This window comes from Anolis carolinensis, chromosome 6 (genome assembly GCF_035594765.1).
Source record: "Anolis carolinensis isolate JA03-04 chromosome 6, rAnoCar3.1.pri, whole genome shotgun sequence".
In the NCBI taxonomy this organism is placed as follows: Eukaryota; Metazoa; Chordata; class Lepidosauria; order Squamata; family Dactyloidae; genus Anolis; species Anolis carolinensis.
In genome coordinates, this window is record NC_085846.1 from 84,932,190 (window position 1) to 84,946,189 (window position 14,000).

Sequence of the window (14,000 nt, forward strand, 5' to 3'; positions counted from 1 at the left end):
GATGTTCTTAATGTAGTATAAGGAGAATTCTAATGTTTTACTAATGTGATGATACAAATTAGATATCCTGAGTTGCACACACACATTATCTCGGAATGTAGTTAGGAGTCTGAAATGGTTACATCATCAAGCTCTTAAACATTGCTCAGGGAACTGTTATAAGAATATAATAACGTATACAGGCACTACTAAATTCTATAGCAGTTTGTGTCCTAATGAGAAGATCCAAATAATATTCAATGTGGTGTAGTGGTTGGAGCATTGGTTGATTCCCTGCTAGGGCATGGAAAACCACTGGTGATCCTGGGCAAGTCACACACTTTCAGAGAATCTTCTGATTGGTTTGCCTGAGGGTTTCCATAAGTTGGAAATGAAAGCACACGACAATGATGCACCCTAATCACAACATGTGATTGCACACACATGAACTGACACACATCAGGGCTTACAGATATTTATCGTAATTGATTGCATTAATTTTTTAAAATAGCCTGCAGAGAAAGCTTAACAAAGTAGGTCTAGCCCTGAGAAAGAAAAGGCTTTATCATGTTGGTCTACGTTGTTGCACGACACTAAAATATTTTGTTCATATTATGAGCTTTTATTGCATTTGGTTTGCCTTTGGATTTTCAGTTTCTAATTACGGTGTGGAGAAGCTTTAAAAAATAAAGAAAGCTGTGAAGGCTGCTGCAGTTTTACAAAGACAAATGCTGGTTCTCTGTGTATACTATACATTTAACCTGTCAGCAAACAACTAATTTTTTGTTTCAGGTAAGGATGCATTTAGTAGCCATCAAATGAACCATTTTCTTTCTCAGTATTTGAAAATAACTACTTAAGTGAAAATGCTACTTTATTAAATTATAAATTAAAGCATGCTACTCCAAGAATTGTTACAATTGGCTTCTGCTACAGCCCAAGTCATTATGATGCTAAGTTAAAGGTTTCTGGAACATAATGAAATTCACACTTACATTCTTCATGCAGTTGCCATGGCCAATTCACTTGAAAATGAGAATTATAGAGAGAGCATTTCCTTGCCTTTGACCCTTTCTGAAGGAGTTTAAAATGCAGGTTTTATGCAGAGCACTCACCCTCCTTCTCAGGCAAGTCAGTAATCTAAGTGATGTTGGTGTTGTTAAAGCACTTCAACCATTGGAAAGTATTTAAGCACATCTTAACACTAAGTTTTTTAAAAAGTGGCCATTTATCATCAAGGTAAAACACAAAGTATGGTGATCTAACATCTAAAGAAAGGTCTTGCTTCTTGTGGATTGTATATTTTATTATATTCTGCTATATAGTGAACATGGCTACCCTGGAATATTTTGGAAAAATTAGGTCTTGAAGGACTTTCTATATCTTTCTAGCAGAAATGTAGTTCTTAAGTTAATTAGTCATGCAACTTTATGTATAAGTATAATGAGGCTCACTCAAAGGAAAGTGTTAAAAATTAAGCTGTAGCAGCTTTTTAAATAGATATTAGTGGCAAGCCGGAATGAGTCACTGCTTAGCCTAACTCCTAGGCATTTAAGAGATTAGTGTAAATATTATAAATATCCTTTTAATACCTAGGTAGTTGACCCATTTTGACAAGTGTGGTGTCTGTATTGAATAAAGTCTATAAACTTGCAATCTGATGCCTTCTTACCTCAAAGTAAGGATCCTTGAGTTGACTCTCTTACTGTAGTTTTGAGTAAACTAACAAATTGCACTATAATTAGGATGAACAATAAGCAACTACAGACTACATGAAGATGGGGATAGGTTTATTTTAGTGGTAAATCAGTGGCACGTCAGCAACAATGTCCAAAACCCATGGCTTTAAAACATACTAGGTCTTGAATACCCCAAACGTATGACTATTTTATAGACATACATTTTAATATATGTCTTTTATAGAACTACATTTTAATGTGTTTTATTATACAGTGTTCCCTCAATTATCATTGGGGCTAGGTTCCAGGACCACCCACAATAAGTGAAAATCTGCAAAGTAGGGACGCTATATTTATTTTAATATTTATGCATTATTTTAGTAGTTATACATTATTTTAAGTCTTTATCAACCAATTGTGTGTTGATAAATCGCCTCCTTCTCCTCCCGTTGCCACTTGGACTCCTTTTCTTTCCCTTTGGCTTCTCCTTCCTCTCTTCCTTAGGCTGTAAATTGTAATTTTTATGATTTATAATAGTCTTTTAGAGTTTATTGAAAAACCGCGAAACAGCAAATCCGTGAAAAGTGAACCGTGAAGTAGTGAGGAAACACTGTATAATTTTTTGCAATGTTTGTGTGTTTTGACTGTGTTGTGACCTGTCTTGAGGCATAAGGAGAAGCGGGTAAGAAAATAATAATAATAATAATAATAATAATAATAATAATAATAATAATATTACAGTATTAAACAGGCTCAGCTCTGGTTAATACTGGATTGGAGATTGCCAACATATGCTAGGTGCTGCATCCTATACTTCAATGGAAGATGCTGGCAAAACCAGCTCTGCATAATCCAAGTTTAAATAATCCTGTGAAATTCATGAGGTTCTCCATAGGTCGACAGTCAACTTGGAGGCACACACACACACACAAAGCTTGCTATTAGTCTCTTTCTCCAAGTTTTTGCTGAAACTAAAGACACAATCCAACTGCCACAAAGTTAAGGCTTCCAATCATGGAAGCTCTCGGCTCTGTAACTGAGGCACATACAATTATAGAGTCCCCAGAAAATCTTAAAATTGAACATGTGAAGAACTGGAATGCTGCTAGGTTCACACACTGCTTGTGGCGGGATCTGTGTGTACATCCATATCTGTGGTCTTACTTTAGCCCTGCACACAAGCAAGGTAAAGGCTTGCATTAGGTTTCAATGCAACAGCGCAGGGTAGGCACAGATAGCAAACAATCTGGAAACCAAATCCAATGAAAAAACAGCTTAAAAGGGTAGGTACTTTTAACACTGAGAAGAAAAGACTTGAGGTGATATGACGCCCTCTTGACATATTCGAAGGAATGTTATGTCATGAAGATGCAGCAAATGTTTTCTGCTGTTCCTGACATAGGATACAAACCAATGAATTCAAATACCAAGAAAAGAAGTTCCACCTAAAGATTAAGACCTTTCTGAGAGTCAGAGCTATTCAAGAATGAAACAGATCAGAGTGTAGTGGAGTCTCCTCAGAAGGTTTTTAAATAGAAGTTGCTCAGGACTCAACAGAGGTTGCTTAGGAGAGCATTAGTTGTATATGTCTACATGGCCGAGGATTCGAGCAGATGATCTTTGCTGACATTTTATGTTAGAGCACAATTAGTGATCAGACTTGATACACTTTCATGGAGGTTTGGTTACATCACTCACCAAGGAAAATCGCAGTGTGAATCTATTACAAACTGGTTCTAAAGAGAGGAATTGATAACTATTTTAATAATTATTCTAGTCAATAGTTGTGGAGAGATCGATATGGTGTAGTGATTTGGCTTTTGGAATAAGTACACCTAGACATGCTACCTTGAGTTGTGTGCAAGAAGCATTTATTTATTTATTTATTTAATACATGTATTTAATACATACATACATACATACATACAAGTCACATTCTTTCAACCTCAAAAGAAGACAATGAAATAATCATGCCAAGCAAATCCTATGATTGTCTTACTATAAGTAAGAGTTAAGTTGAAGTATGTAACAAAATAGCAGTGACGTCTGTTGAAAAACGGTACAAAGGAGCAAAATATCTATGAGCTACTGCCCCTTAGTAGGGTCTCTTCTATCCTCTTGCCAAAGACGTGTCCTTGCTGTAGAAAAAATTGAAATGCAGACAAAGGTGCAAAATACATATGTAATATGCAGACAAAGGTGTCGTGGTATGCATTTCTTTTGCTTAATCATGCTGAAAGCAGAGTTGCATGGGCATAAGTGATGGAACAATAGCACTCTTCAGAATTTAGATGACATGAGATTTCCAAAGTGAAATGAAATAAAGTGCCGCTCCATTTGATGTTCCCTATAAACATTGAGGAGTGATGGTATCCATATAGAGATATAGAAAAGATAGTGTTTTAAAAGCAACATTTGAAAGTTTTCATTTAAAGATTTGAGACCAATAGGCCAATATCCAAATGAAAGGAGAGTATTTTTAAAAATTTCATTTGATTTTTTGGCACCGTATAGTAACACAATAAAGGACAAACCTATAATAATATAAACTGTACAGAAGAGGTTTGCTTTTAACTAGCTAACCCAGCCAAGGATTCATGTAGTGATTTAAAATCATTATGTAAAATATATGTCTCTGCCTCATCATTTTCCACAGCATTTATTATTGATATTCATAGCTCTTCCTTTTCCCCAGGACAAGGAAAAGGATATGTTCCTCCAGATGTCATGGGGCTATAACACATAAACCCATGCCAATTTCATCACTGATGAGAAATCATGAGAGTTGCAGCTTTACAACATATTGTAACTGCATCTTGACAACCTAGAATCTGTATGAGGATTTTTTTCTTCCTCGTATTAGATGTATCCTCCTAATGTCTTGGCCCACAGATCCCCAGCCTTTAAAGACACATCTTGAAACTCTTCTCCAACAAACAGCCACCTTGTCTGCAGATGTTTCTGAGGCTAGATCTACATTGCCACGTAATCCAGTTTCAGAATGCAGATTTTATTTATCGTGTCAGAAGTGAACTGAGGTATAAGTTGTGTTGTGATGTATTTGAAAACACATTATATTCAATGTCCTTTGACTAGTAGCTGGCCACTTGGAGTGCCTCTGATGTTGCTATAAGAAGATCCTCCATTGTGCATGTGGCAGGGCTTAGGCTGCATTGTAGTAGATAGTTTTTGGTTTGCTTTTCTCCACACTTGCATGTCATGGACTCCACTTTGTAGCACCATTTCTTAAGGTTGGCTCTGCGTCTCAAAGTGCCAGAGTGTAGTCCGTTCAGTGCCATCCAGTGCAGATTAACCAAATCCTGAAATTTCACTGTAGATCTAGCCCCAATCAAACTATTTTTAACCCCTGCCCAGATGTTACCACAGTTTTTACCACACCACAACTAATCTCCAGTCTTCAGCATTTGTTTGTTTTCTTTTTTTTTTTCCTTTATTGTATTTATTTATTTCCGATATTTCTACCCCGCCCTTCTCCCCGAGGGGACTCAAGTTGGCTTACACAACTGGCAGGATCACTACCAGTACATCATAATACAATAAAATAAGAATAAAACAGTTAAAATAGTTAAACAACATAGTAAAATACAATATATAAAAGATTTAACACAGTGCAACACCGAATATATATGCCAATCATCCATCAGACCTTGTGCAAGTGTCAGGACCCAGGCTACGGAGCACCAATAACCATGCGCAGAGGCCGGATTCTATCTAATATCTTTATTATAGGAATATATAAAGTCAATAAAAACAAGTGAAGAATATAGTTCAGAAGTAGACCTTTCAGGAAAGGTCAAATATAGTCCAGGAAAACAATGTCCAATATGTGATATTAGAGTCCAAAGTTGTAATCCAATAACCGAAACACACACTTTGCCAAGCAATAGTGTGGGGAAATGACATGGTCTTTTAGTCCATTGAAGCTTGACAACAAGGCTGGAAAACAAACTAGATACTTGGCTAGACAAGACTTGGTACGTGGCAAACAAGAAACAAGAACAAGGTCCGTGGCGAGGTCCGGGGAACAAGGCAGGCTTGGAACTTGGTCCTGGAAACAAGGAACTGGAGTTGCGTAGTCCACACACGATCTCACTCCTCAAGTTGACGAGTTGACTCCGCAAGGTTTCCTTCGTGGCAAAACACCTAAATAGGGTCTCGTTTCCCGCCAGAAGAACACTTTCCCTGGAGAACTAGAAGTGAAACCCAACTCTGTCCAGATGCATGACTCCTTAGAATTTCCCAAGGGAAGCAGACCTAATCAGCTAATTGTTTGGCTGCGATTCTGGCGCTCCGGCGATTCGCCTCCCTAGCGCCTCTATCTCTATTATAATTGTCCTTTCAAGAAAACGGGGGAGAATTTTGCCCAAGGCTTGTTTGGCTGACTTCTTGAGGGCAAACATCCTCCAGGTGCAGGGGCTCCGATTCTGGCTGAACCGGTGGAAATCCCATGTTTTCCTCCTCATCTGCCACAATAGTACTAGGAACGGGACTACAAGGCCCATGAGACATCACAGCAAGAGCCTTAATCCAATCCATGTCAACGCTGAGTTCATTCATTAAACGCTTTCGCGCATAGCCAGGTCTTCAACTTCTTTCTAAATCCCAGAAAGGATGGAGCCTGCCGGATGTCACTGGGGAGGGAGTTCCATAGCCGAGGAGCCACCACCAAGAAGGCCCTGTCTCTCGTTCCCACTAGCCGCGCTTGTGAGGCAGGTGGGATCGAGAGCAGGGCCTCCCCGGATGATCTTAAGGTTCTCGTGGGCTCATAGGAGGAGATGCGTTCGGACATGTAAGTTGGACCAGAACCGTTTAGGGCTTTGTAGGTCAAAACCAGCATTTTAAATTGGGCCCGGTAGCATATCGGCAACCAGTGGAGCTGGCTTAGCCAGGGGAGTTATTTTTATTATTTTTATCCTGTCTTTCTCCCAATATAGAAACACATTTAAAATGTTCATTTAAAGAATTCATGAATATTATGTGATATCAGAAAAGCACATCTCATTATGACTTTAGATGGAATAGTTTGGACAACACACACATTTAAAAACACACACTGGAAGGGGCTACAAGGCTGTGTAAGGTAGCCCTGCCCCATAGCTATACAGCTCCCTGCTATTTACTCCATGTAAGAAGAGAACCTTAAGCTTCACCCTCTTGTAGAAGAGGTCTGCATGAGCATGCCAATTTGCACATGGAGTCTACTTTCATGAACACCAAATATGCAGATAGTGTAGCCCTGCATGCCATGAATGATAATGGCGGGGCTAGCCCATACACCACTAACAACCTCCACTAACATCCTCTAGTTGTATGGGAGAATTATCTGATATTGTTAAGTGCCATCAAGTTAAATTCAATGTATGGCAACCCCATGAATGAGAGACCTCCAAGTCACTCTATCAACCACGCTGCTCAGGTATTGCAGATTCGGAACAAACTGTGGCCTTGCAAAATTCAGTCACTCTCCCGCTTCAGTTCTTGAACTTAAGTCAAATTGTCCTACAATCTTTGATTTTGCTTGGTTTTCAGTTTTTGCATTCCCATTACCTATGATTAACAAGAAGTCTTGACTTAGTGCATAATCAGTTTCCTCTTGTGATTCAGCGTTGGTGGGCCTTCCTAGTATCTTCACGACTAAATGACAGCTCTAGGGCAGTAATGCTCAAGGTAATGAACTTTCCATCTGTGTTAATGGTGATCACCATATGATTCTTGGTTTACACCAAGAATTTTTAAATGTGTATTTCCTCAATAAGTAAATGCCACAAAGATGTACAGACAACTAATTTAAATTAATACTTGGCATATGTACTATGATTTCATTATCCTTTCTTCAAACATAATAAAAAGAAATATAGGTATAGGAAATTGCATGGTTACTCTAAAATGGCTATTGAGACTACTCATTATTCTCTTATTACATTGTTTTAAGAAGAAGTAGAGATTGTAAATTCAATTTCCATACAGTGTTGCAAGGTTCTATTTTGTGAACATTATGAATGAATTAGCAATTTCCAAATACAGGCAGTCCCCAGGTTATGAACATGATAGGTTCTGTAGGTTTGTTCTTAAGTTGAATTTGTTTGTAAGTTGGAACAGGTAGTTTTTAAAGTGTAACTGCAGCTATCTATATCTATATATTATATGCATATATATCTCCTCATTTTCTGTCCCTATGATAATTGGATTTTGAAAAATATCTGTTGTGGGAACAAGGATTGGTCTTCAGCGGAGACTTCCTTTCCTCCGTGATAACTCTTCCAACAGTGAATTTCTCTTCTGAGAGGTAGATTTCTCTCATTTCCTGTTGTCTCACCCCTGTTTGTAACTATGAGTCATTTGTAAGTCAGATGTTTGTAACTCAGGGACTGCCTATTAAGACAAGTATAGTTTTGATGATAAGCATTTAGTTTCTCTCGAAGCATCAGGCATGTTAAATATCACCCTCAGTCTCATGCACAATTTTCCTCATTCTATGGGCAAAAATCACAAATTAGTTTGACCAGCCAAAGTGGGCAACTCTATCATGCTATATGGCAAACTATATTTGCAAATAAAAAGATTTTCACAAGTAACTGTTAAGGACAGTTTAGAAAACAGTCTCACTGAGTATTCATAAATACAGTAGAGTCTCACTTATCTAACATAAATGGGCCAGCAGAACATTGGATAAACGAATATGTTGGATATTAAGGAGAGATTTAGAAAAAGCCCATTAAACATCAAAATAGGTTATGATTTTACAAATTAAGCACCAAAACATCATGTTATACAACAAATTTGACAGAAAAAGTAGTTCATTGCACATTAATGCTATGTAGTAATTACTGAATTTAGCACCAAAATATCACAATGCATTGAAAACATTGACTACAAAAATGCGTTGGATAATCCAGAACGTTGGATAAGTGAGACTCTACTGTATTAGAAATTGCATAATGTAGTTCTTTAATCCTAGCCATGGACATCTCACATTTCCACCAAATTGCTCCTAATTACTCCTAGTTACATTAAACAAATACTTTGTCCTTTTAAATGTCCTTTATTTAAAATCACCTGGACCCAAAATTATTTTGTTTAGAAATGTCAATTTGGAACTAGTAATATTTAAAATGCGACGAGCAAGATGTTCATAATTAGAATTCATAGAAAAATATGCATTGGACACTATGATTTTTTTTTTCAAATCCTGGATATTCTCTATGATTCTTCTCACACCATATGCAAAGTCAGTGTAACTTACGACACCTTTGTCACTTTAAATAAAGATTCCAAAGAGCAAAAATCTCAATCCTGTAAATACCTTTCTTGGAGAAATAATTTAAAACTTTCCCATGTCCATTAGGCTCTTACAACCTAATCTCAGCTCTGCCAATTGCTTCCATGGTGAGATCATTAAGTAAATTATTTTAAGATCAAACAGCCCGCAGTGACAATGGAGTTCCATGTAAGGTAAATGCTTCAAAGCCCTCCCCCCTGAAATGCTTGTCCCCTTTTCCCTGCTCTCTCAAATTATAGCACTGTGGGCTATTCATCACCTCTCCATAGGGCTTGCCCCACCATTACTTGGCTTTTTGCTGCAGGCTAAGGTAGCACTGCTAATTGGCCTTTGTAACAAAACTGACCTGTGGACAGGATAAAACTTGTTTGGAACTTCAGAGACAAAAATTATTCAAGGTTAAAAACACACGAATGCCATGATGACGTCACCATAAAAAGGAGTGAATGAATTTCTTCCTCTGCCGTTCTTTAATGTGAAAGAATGCGTTGGTGTTGTGTCCCTGCCAAACAAAAGCTCCTTCAGGTAGTTGAACAAGTCCACTCTTCAACCCCCCCTCTTTTCCCCTTTGCTTAAGGATAAGAAGGTCTATCATTTTCTTTATTCCTTGGAGTCCCTCACAGTCAGGGTCCTTTGATCTCCAAGAAGAATGGAAGATAGAGCAACTTAACTGCTCGTACAGGTGCAAGGAGTTTATGTGACAGGTTCTGGCTTTTATTTCTACCACATTAGCCTTGTGCATATCAATGGGCTCCAGCAGGTAGGAGCCAAACAACAATGAAGATAACAAAAACAACAACAAAAAGATCCCGCACAAAAGCCAGCTACAACCGCTAGGATGGTCCAATTTGGAACTACTGAATAAAGATAGGTTAAGCTATTATGTTCCCTGCTGTGAATGATTTTCTTCCACCACAACTTAGAAATACAGCACATGGCAGCAAGAGGGAAAAAATAAGCTCCAGCAAGTAAATAACACACGAGATGGGACAATCTCTTTACACTTTAAAGCTTTTCTTCTGGGTCTGGGTTATTTTAAAATAAATAACTCTTCCATGTGAACACTGTGCGGTAGCACCTAAATTATATTGTCTGTAGCAGAGGAATGAATAGAAGGCAAGAAGGAATGTAAAAGAAATCATGTTTACTCAAACCAGCAGTTTCCTCCCCCAAAGATGATTATCTCTGTGAATTATCTTACATTTACAATTACTCATGATTATGACTGGTTGTGTGAAAATGTGGCCTTTAAGCTTTGTAAGCATCTCCTCTTTCTACCTGCCATCCATTCCTTGCCTCTGGTGTTTCACTTATCTTAAGTGCAGTTAAAATGGCTTGAATGAGGAAGACACTGTTCAATTGGCTGCATCCACAATGTGTTCTGGACTGTGTGTCTTTACAATCTTCCTCCTTATTCAATTTTTAATGTCAATTTTTTTTGCATGTCTTCATGTCCTTGTTTCGTCTTTCCCTGTTTTCTAAACATAGAGACAACACTCTTAGGCATTGCCAAGACAAAAATCCATACCCAGTGGGATCTCAGCTTCAGTTGTTAAAGATAAGGGACTGGTGGCATACCAAGCAAATAACAATACTGTATTGTTTTAGAGAATAGGTGTTGTAATCTTCAGTGATGTACTGTGGCCAAGACCTATATAATAGCATATACCTCAAAGTGTTTTTAATCAAAATATTTTTCCTGAAAGTGAATACTTGTAAATAAAGGCCGACTCAATGCCCGCTAGACATGGACTTCAGTAATAAAATGTCTATCAGTGGTTTATTGTGATTATATATATGATATATATACTATATATCATAGTACAATAGACTCTCAATTATCCAACACTCGCTTATCCAATGTTCTGGATTATCCAATGCATTTTTGTAGTCAATGTTTTCAATATATCATGATATTTTGGTGCTAAATTCGTAAATACAGTAATTACTACATAGCATTACTGCGTATTGAACTACTTTTTCTGTCAAATTTGTTGTATAACATGATGTTTTGGTGCTTAATTTGTAAAATCATAACCTAATTTAATGTTTAATAGGCTTTTCCTGAATTTCTCCTTATTATCCAACATATTCGCTTATCCAACATTCTGCCGGCCCATTTACATTGGATAAGTGAGACTCTACTGTATATACACATAAACTCACAAACATACACACACATATAATCTATATATACCGGTAAAAGGTAAAGATTTCCCCTGACGTTAAGTCCAGTCGTGACCGACTTTGGGGGTTGGTGCTCATCTCCATTTCTAGGCCGAAGAGCCGGCGTTGTCCGTAGACATCTCCAAGGTCATGTGGCCAGCATGACTGCATGGAGCGCCGTTACCTTCCTGCCAGAGCGGTACCTATTGATCTACTCACATTTGCATGTTTTCGAACGGCTAGGTTGGCAGGAGCTGGGGCTAACAGCGGGCACTCATTCCGCTCCTGGGATTTGAACCTGGGACCTTTTGGTCCACAAGTTCAGCAGCTCAGTGCTTTAACACACTGTGCCACCAGGGGCACATATTTGCACATATGTGCACATATTTGCACATATGTGCACATATTTACACACACACACACACACACACACACACACTCATCATGTAGAAGGAAGTGGGCCATTCAATGCTATCTCAATTTCTGATGTTGCCGTATAGTAAGTATATATATTTAATGTATGAGAAAATATACAGCCATGCAGGCAACCTTTCATATATTCCGATCAATATATTCCAATCAGGTGCGCCATCTTTGGCATGAAGCAGAGCCCAGCAGGATCTTTATTTGATTCTCTTTATACTTCAAAGTGTACATACCAAAAAATTGGTTTTGACGAACTGTTTTTGGTCTAATTGGATGCCACACAGAATCAGTTAATCTATCCTATTCTGGTTACCATTTCATATCCTTGAAAGTTCCTAAATTTATCACTAAAAACTACTGGTTGTGGTGGCAACCAGTAGTCCTTGTTGGTCTTACTGTTGTTAAGAAATGTAGTGATTTCAGTAATTTATACTATTTTTTTATGCAAACCTATGCCCCTGGTGGCACAGTGTGTTAAAGCGCTGAGCTGCTGAACTTGTGGACCAAAAGGTCCCAGGTTCAAATTCCGGGGGCGGAATGAGCGCCCGCTGTTAGCCCCAGCTCCTGCCAACCTAGCTGTTCGAAAACATGCAAATGTGAGTAGATCAATAGGTACCGCTTGTGGCCCTCCGCTTCTAAGCTCTTTGGCTTAGAAATGGAGATGAGCACCAACCCCCAGAGTCGGACACAACTGGACTTAACGTCAGGGGAAAACCTTTACCTTTACCTTTATGCCCAAGAAAGTCTATGTGATTCATAATAGCAACCAAACAATAACATAGTTTAAACAAAGACTTTAAAACCTAACCTAAAGTCAAAGTAAATAAATACTTATTGCATTAAAGTGATTTTCACCATTCCCCTTTTAGCACACTATGCCTAGCTCCCTGATTTGAATGCTACAACCGAGAAAGCTTTCTTTCTCCGCTACCTTCACACTTCTGCTACTAAGGGAACCCAGCATTGGCAACTCTGAGAAATTCATACTGGATGCATTATTATTATTCACTTTATTTATACCCTACCTTCTTCCTGGAGGGGAGTCAAGGTGGCTAACGGTCACACACTTTGATCAATTTAAAACAAAGCAAATACATTTAAAAAAATAATAAACAGTACTGTGTGTGTTAAGTTAGAAATACAGTTAAAATATAATATATACAGTAGAGTCTCACTTATCCAACCTTCTGGATTATCCAACGCATTTTTGTAGTCAATGTTTTCAATACATCGTGATATTTTGGTGCTAAATTCGTAAATACAGTAATTACTACATAGCATTACTGCACATTGAACTACTTTTTCTGTCAAATTTGTTGTATAACATGATTTTTGGTGCTTAATTTGTAAAATCAAAACTTAATTTGATGTTTAATAGGCTTTTCCTTAATCCTCCTTATTATCCAACATATTCGCTTATCCAACGTTCTGCCGGCCCGTTTATGTTGGATAAGTGAGACTCTACTGTACAATTAAATGCATTTAATCCCCGCCATGACCTCCCCAGAAACATGCCCCTTAGCCTTCTCCAAATACCTGTCTGCAGAAAAAAAAAGTCTTGACTAGCTTGTGGAAGTTTTTTTTAAGGTACCCTGATTTCTAGTTATTCAGGGATTGAAATTTTAGATTGTATAACCAGAACTGAGTTTTGAAACAGACAAATTAACTGGTGTAGTTGATAGAAGATTAAGGTAATATGACCCAATGGTCTTCAATATGGTACTGATGTCTTCATCTGAATGTGTTAAGCTTGTCTCCAGAGAGTGAGTCTTCTGTAGGGTGGTTCTACACAGAATGCAGTACAACAAAGAAAAGTTGAGAATGTTTACAATGGGAATAATGTAAATTTTGCATAATATTACTTTTTGAACTACACTGTCTAGAGTTTCCACAAATTCTAAGGTCGCTGGAGTTGAAGACCACAATTTTAAAACTTTTCAAGGCTCTGGTGATGCAACAGTTTCTTTCCAATCAGATATGCATTGTCACTTGTAATTTAGTAAGCTTAAAGTGACAACTTGTGGCCCTCCAGCTGTTTTGGACTCCAACTCCCAGAAGCCCTAACCAGTTTGTCCAATGGCCAGGAATTCTGAGAGTTGGAGGCCAAAACAACTGGAGGGCCATAGGTTGTGCAGGTCTGCACTAAAAGAATTGTATCTGAATTGTCTTTGAAAGACTAAAGGAAATGCAGGGTGAGAATTATGGGTTTCTAAGGACACATTACAACAGTTCTTCTAGGACGTTTACAGCTAGAATATAAACAATAATAAAAATGAGAGAATTGTGAATAAAATTGATAGCATTAGTAATTGATAGTATTAATGGATAGTATTAATAAAATTGACAGTATTAATGGAAATTATTTAATGAAGAAATATTTGAGATAGACTGAAAGGAGAATATTCTAAAATTTTACCATATTCTGTTCATTTGATCTTTTCTATTTTAGC